Source organism: Triticum aestivum, chromosome 3A (genome assembly GCF_018294505.1).
Source record: "Triticum aestivum cultivar Chinese Spring chromosome 3A, IWGSC CS RefSeq v2.1, whole genome shotgun sequence".
In the NCBI taxonomy this organism is placed as follows: Eukaryota; Viridiplantae; Streptophyta; class Magnoliopsida; order Poales; family Poaceae; genus Triticum; species Triticum aestivum.
Window position 1 is genome coordinate 522,492,566 of NC_057800.1, and position 7,516 is coordinate 522,500,081.

Genomic DNA, 7,516 nt, shown 5'->3' on the forward strand with positions numbered 1-7,516 from the left:
TGAACTTATGAAATTATTTACTTCTAAGAGTGTTTCTTCTGATCCTAATGGTATGCATTTGTCTACTTTGATTGAGAATAACAATGAATCTATGGATGTGAATTTTGTTGGTAGGAATAATTTTGGTGACAACGCTTATAGAGGGAATTTTAATCCTAGGCCATATCCTAGTAATCCTGCTAATAATTATGGTAATTCCTACAACAACTCTTATGGAAATTATAATAAGATGCCCTCTGAATTTGAGAATAGTGTTAAAGAGTTCATGAATTCACAAAAGAATTTTAATGCTTTGCTTGATGAGAAATTACTTAAAGTTGATGATTTGGCTAGAAATGTTGATAGAATTTCTCTTGAGGTTGATTCTTTAAAGCTTAGATCTATTCCTCCTAAGCATGATATCAATGAGTCTCTCAAATCCATGAGAATTTCCATTGATTAGTGCAAGGAAAGAACCGCTAGGATGCGTGTCTCCAAAGATGCCTTTATTAAAGCGTGTTCCTCCAATTCCTATGAAAATAAAGATGAAGATCTAAAAGTTATTGATGTGTCCCCTATTAAATCTTTATTTTGCAATATTAATCTTGATGAAACTGAATATGATCTTCCTTTACCTAGAAGGCGTTCTAAAAAGTCGGAGTATTTAGATCTTAATGATGAAATTGACGAAAGTGGGATTGAAAGAAATAAAAATCTACATGTTGCTAAACCCACTATATTGGATTTCAAGGAATTTAATTATGAAAGTTTCTCCTTAATTGATTGTATTTCCTTGTTGCAATCCGTGCTAAATTCTCCACATGCTTATAGTCAAAATAAAGCCTTCACCGAACATATTGTTGATACCTTGATGCAATCTTATGAAGAAAAACTTGATTTGAAAGTTTATATCCCTAGAAAACTCTATGATGAGTGGGAACCAACTATTAAAATTAAAATTAAAGATCGTGAGTTTATGCTTTGTGTGATTTGGGTGCTAGTGTCTCTACTATTCCCAAGACTTTGTGTGATTTGCTAGATTTCCGTAATTTTGATGATTGCTCTCTAAACTTGCATCTTCTGGATTCCACTATTAAGAAACCTATGGGAAGGATTAATGATGTTCTTATTGTTGCAAATAGGAATTATGTGCCCGTAGATTTCATTGTTCTTGATATAGATTGCAATCCTTCTTGGCCTATTATTCTTGGTAGACCTTTCCTTAGAACGGTTGGTGCGATTATTGATATGAAGGAAGGGAATATTAGATTTCAATTTACATTAAAAAAGGGCATGGAACACTTTCCAAGAAAGAAAATAAAATTGCCATATGAAACTATCATGAGAGCCACTTATGGATTGCCTACCAAAGATGGCAATACCTAGATCTATCCTCGCTTTTATGCCTAGCTAGGGGCGTTAAACGATAGCGCTTGTTGGGAGGCAACCCAATTTTATTTTTATCCTTGCTTTTTGCTCCTGCTTAGTAATAAATAAATTATTTAGCCTCTGTTTTGGTTGTGTCTTTTTTGTTTAGTTAGTGTTTGTGCCAAGTAGAACCGTTGGGAAGACTTGGGGAAAGTCTTGTTGAACTTGCTGTAAAAACAGAAACTTTAGCGCCCACGAGAACGGCTGTCATTTTTATTTGAGAAGTGATATTTAGTTAATTCTTGTTGCATATGATTAATATATAAATTCCTCACTTCCAGCAATTTATTTTAGAATTTTTGGGGTTCCAGATATTGTGCTAGCTACATATTACTACAGACTGTTCTGTTTTTGACAGATTCTGTTTTTCGTGTGTTATTTGCTTATTTTGATGAATCTATGGTTAGTGAAATAGTTTATAATCCATAGAGAAGTTGGAATACAGTAGGTTTAACACCAATATAAATAAAGAATGAGTTCATTACAGTACCTTGAAGTGGTCTTTTGTTTTCTTTCGCTAACGGAGCTCACGCGTTTTCTATTTTGAGTTTTGTGTTGTGAAGTTTTCAAGTTTTGGGTGAATTCTTTTGATGGATCATGGAACAAGGAGTGCCAAGATCCTAAGCTTGGGGATTCCCATGGAACCCCAAAGATAATCCAAGGACACCAAAAATTCAAAGCTTGGGGATGCCCCGGAAGGCATCCCCTCTTTCGTCCACTTCCATCGGTAATTTACTTGGAGCTATATTTTCATTCACCAACATGATATGTGTTTTGCTTGGAGTGTCTTGTATTATTTGTGTCTTTGTGCCTTAGTATGCCACAATCATCCTTGCTGTACACACCTTTTGAGAGAGCCATACATGAAGTAAAATTTGATAGAATACTCTATGTGCTTCACTTATATCTTTTGAGCATAGTAGTTTTGCTCTATGTGCTTCACTTATATCTTTTGAGCTAGATAATTTTGCTCTATGTGCTTCACTTATATCTTTTAGCGTTATAACTTTGCTCTATTTTATTAACTTAGATCTTTTAGAGCACGATGGTGGATTTGTTTTAAAGAAACTATTGATCTCTCATCCTTCACTTAAATTATTTTGAGAGTCTCTTAATAGCATGGTAATTTGCTTAATAATAATATGCTTGGTATTCAAGATTTGTGAAATTTTCTTTTGAGTTTGTTGAATACTAAGAAAATATTGAAGCATGATAATTGTTTTGAGATATGGAGGTGATAATGTTAAAGTCATGCTAGTTGAGTAGTTGTGAATTTAAAGAATACTTGTGTTAAGGTTTGTGATTCCCGTAGCATGCACGTATGGTGAACCGTTATGTAAAGAAGTCGGAGCATGATTTGTTTATTGATTGTCTTCCTTATGAGTGGCGGTCGGGGACGAGCGATGGTCTTTTCCTACCAATCTATCCCCCTATGAGCATGCGCGTAATACTTTGCTTTGATAACTTCTAGATTTTTGCAATAAGTATATGAGTTCTTTATGACTAATGTTGAGTCCTTGGATTTACGCACTCTCACCCTTCCACCTTAGCTAGCCTCTCTAATACCGCGCACCTTTCGCCGGTATCATACACCAACCATATACCTTCCTTAAAACAGCCACTATATATACCTATTATGGCATTTCCATAGCCATTCCGAGATATATTGCCATGCAACTTTCCACCATCTAGTTCATCATGACACATTCATCATTGTCATATTGCTTAGCATGATCATGTAGTTGACATAGTATTTGTGGCAAAGCCACCGTTCATAATTTCTTCATACTTGTCACTCTTGATTCATTGCATATCCCGGTACACCGCCGGAGGCATCCATATAGAGTCATACTTTGTTTTAGAATCGAGTTGTAATCATTGAGTTGTAAATAAATAAAAGTGTGATGATCATCATTCAATAGAGCATTGTCCCAATAAAAAAAGAGAGAAAGGCCAAAGAAAAAAAGAAGGCTCCAAAAAAAGAAAATAAATAAAAAGGGGCAATGCTACTATCCTTTTTCCACACTTGTGCTTCAAAGTAGCACCATGATATAGCAAGTCTCATATATTGTGCTTCAAAGTAGCACCATGTCCTTCATATAGAGAGTCTCATATGTTGTCACTTTCATATACTAGTGGGAATTTTACATTATAGAACTTGGCTTGTATATTCCAATAATGGGCTTCCTCAAATTGCCCTAGATCTTCATGAGCAAGCAAGTTGGATGCACACCCACTAGTTTCTTTTGTTGAGCTTTCATACATTTATAGCTCTAGTGCATCCGTTGCATGGCAATCCCTACTCACTCACATTGATATCTATTGATGGGCATCTCCATAGCCCGTTGATACGCCTAGTTGATGTGAGACTATCTTCCCCTCCTTTTTGTCTTCTCCACAACCACCATTCTATTCCACCTATAGTGCTATATCCATGGCTCACGCTCATGTATTGCGTGAAGATTGAAAACATTTTGAAAAAGTTAGAGTATGAAACAATTGCTTGGCTTGTCATCGGGGTTGTGCATGATTTAAATACTTTATCTGGTGAAGATGGAGCATAGCCAGACTATATGATTTTGTAGGGATAACTTTCTTTGGCCATGTTATTTTGAGAAGACATGATTGCTTTGTTAGTATGCTTGAAGTGTTATTATTTTTATGTCAATATAAACTTTTGTCTTGAATCTTTCTAATCTGAATATTCATACCACAATTAAGAAGATTTGCATTGAAATTATTCCAAGTAGCACTCCGCATCAAAAATTCTCTTTTTATCATTACCTACTCGAGGACGAGCAGGAATTAAGCTTGGGGATGCCTGATACGTCTCCAACGTATCTATAATTTTTGATTCCTCCATGCTATATTATCTACTGTTTTGGACTATATTGGGCTTTATTTTCCACTTTTATATTATTTTTGGGACTAACCTATTAACCAGAGGCCCAGCCCAGAATTGCTGTTTTTTTGCCTATTTCAGTGTTTCGAAGAAACGGAATATCAAACGGAGTCCAAACGGAATAAAATCTCCGGGAACGTGATTTTCTCACCGAACGTGATCCAGGAGACTTGGACCCTGCTCCAAGGAACAAAAGAGGCGGTCACGAGGGTGGGGGGCGCGCCCCTGCCTCGTGGGCCCCTCGTTGCTCCTCTGGCGTACTTCTTCCTCCTATATATACACACGTACCCCCAAACAATCAGAACATGAGCCAAAAACCTAATTCCACCGCCGCAACTTTCTGTATCCACGAGATCCCATCTTGGGGCCTGTTCCGGAGCTCCGCGGAAGAGGGCCATCATCACGGAGGGCTTCTACATCATCCTAGCCCCTCCGATGAAGTGTGAGTAGTTTACCTCAGACCTTCGGGTCCATAGTTAGTAGCTAGATGGCTTCTTCTCTCTCTCTCTCTCTCTCTCTCTCTCTTTGAATCTCAATACAAAGTTCTCCCCCTCTCTTGTGGAGATCTATTTGATGTAATCTTCTTTTTGCGGTGTGTTTGTTGAGACCGATGAATTGTGGGTTTATGATCAAGTCTATCTATGAATAATATTTGAATCTTCTCTGAATTCTTTTATGTATGATTGGTTATCTTTGCAAGTCTCTTCGAATTATCCGTTTGGTTTGGCCAACTAGATTGGTAGTTCTTGCCATGGGAGAAGTGCTTAGCTTTCGGTTCGATCTTGCGGTGTCCTTACCCAGTGACAGAAGGGGCAGCAAGGCACGTATTGTATCGTTGCCATCGAGGATAACAAGATGGGGTTTATTTCATATTGCATGAATTTATCTCTCTACATCATGTCATCTTGCTTAAGGTGTTACTCTGTTTTTAACTTAATACTCTAGATGCATGCTGGATAGCGGTCGAAGAGTGGAGTAATAGTAGTAGATGCAGAATCGTTTCGATCTACTTGTCACGGACGTGATGCCTATATACATGATCATGCCTAGATATTCTCATAACTATGCTCAATTCTGTCAATTGCTCAACAGTAATTTGTTCACCCACCATAGATACTTATGCTCTTGAGAGAAGCCACTAGTGAAACCTATGGCCCCCGGGTCTATTCTCATCATATCAATCTCCATCACTTTAATCTTGCTTTGCTTTTTATTTTGCTTTTACTTTTTACTTTGCATCTTTATACCAAAAATATTATATCTATCAGATCTCACTCTCGTAAGTGATCGTGAAGGGATTGACAACCCCTAATCGCGTTGGTTGCGAGTAGCTATCGCTTTGTGCAGGTACGAGGGACTTGAACGTGGGCTCCTACTGGATTGATACCTTGGTTCTCAAAAACTGAGGGAAATACTTACGCTACTCTGCTGCATCATCCCTTCCACTTCGGGAAAACCAACGCAAGCTCAAGACGTAGCAGTCTCCAACGTACCTATAATTTTTGATTGCTCCATGCTATATTATCTACTGGTCTAGACATTATTGGGCTTTATTTTTTCACTCTTATATTATTTTTGGGACTAACCTATTACCCGGAGGCCCAACCCAGAATTGCTGTTTTTTGCCTGTTTTAGGGTTTCGAAGAAAAGGAATATCAAACGGAGTCCAAACGGAATGAAACCTTCGGAAACGTGATTTTCTCATCAGATAAGATCCAGGAGACTTGGACCCTCCGTCAAGAAAGCCACGAGGTGCTCATGAGGGTAGGGGCGCCCCCCCCCTAGGGCGCGCCCCCTGCCTCATGGGCCCCTCGAAGCTCCACCGACGTACTTCTTCCTCCTATATATATCCACGTACCCCCAAACGATCGGGGATGGAGCCAAAAACCTAATTCCACCGCCGCAACTTTCTGTATCCACGAGATCCCTTCTTGGGGCCTGTTTCGGAGCTCCACCGAAGGGGGCATCGATCACGGAGGGCTTCTACATCATCATCCAAGCCCCTCCGATGAAGTGTGAGTAGTTTGCTTCAGACCTACGGGTCCATAGCTAGTAGCTAGATGGCTTCTTCTCTCTTTTTGGATCTCAATACAATGTTCTCCCCCTCTCTCGTGGAGATCTATTCGATGTAATCTTCTTTTTGCGGTGTGTTTGTTGAGACCGATGAATTGTGGGTTTATGATCAAGTCTATCTATGAATAATATTTGAATCTTCTGTGAATTCTTTTATGTATGATTGGTTATCTTTGCAAGTCTCTTCGAATTATCAGTTTGGTTTGGCCTACTAGATTGGTTGTTCTTGCCATGGGAGAAGTGCTTAGCTTTGGTTTCAATCTTGCGGTGTCCTTTCCCAGTGATAGAGGGGGTAGCAAGGCACGTACTGTATTGTTGCCATCGAGGATAACAAGATGGTTTTTTTATCATATTGCATGAAACTATCCCTCTACATCATGTCATCTTGCTTAAGGCGTTACTCTGTTTTTAACTCAATACTCTAGATGCATGCTGGATAGCGGTCGATGAGTGGAGTAATAGTAGTAGATGCAGAATCATTTCGGTCTACTTGTCTCAGACGTGATGCCTATATACATGATCGTACCTAGATATTCTCATAACTATGCTCAATTCTGTTAATTGCTCAACAGTAATTTGTTCACCCACCATAGAATACTTATGCTCTTGAGAGAAGCCACTAGTGAAACCTATGCCCCCGGGTCTCTTTCTCATCATATTAATCTCCATCACTTTATTATTGCTTTGCTTTTACTTTGCTTTTACTTTATTTACTTTGCATCTCTATACCAAAAATACCAAAAAATATTATTTATCATCTCTATCAGATCTTACTTTCGTAAGTGACCGTGAAGGGATTGACAACCCCTAAGCGCGTTGGTTGCGTTGAGCTATTGTTTTTGTGTAGGTACGAGGGACTCGAGCGTATCCTCCTACTGGATTGATACCTTGATTCTCAAAAACTAAGGGAAATACTTACGCTACTTTGTTGCAGCATCCCTTCCTCTTCGGGGAAATCTAACGCAGTGCTCAAGAGGTAGCAGTGCTCCCGGCCGCCTCCAAACGAAGCAAACTCTTTTGCCACAACAGGACCCACCCATTGCAACCACCAAGCCTCCGCGGGGTCTCTTCGTCATCCCCTAGTACCCGAGGAGCCAAATTCTCGTGGCCCGGTTTGACACTGACCACGGAAAC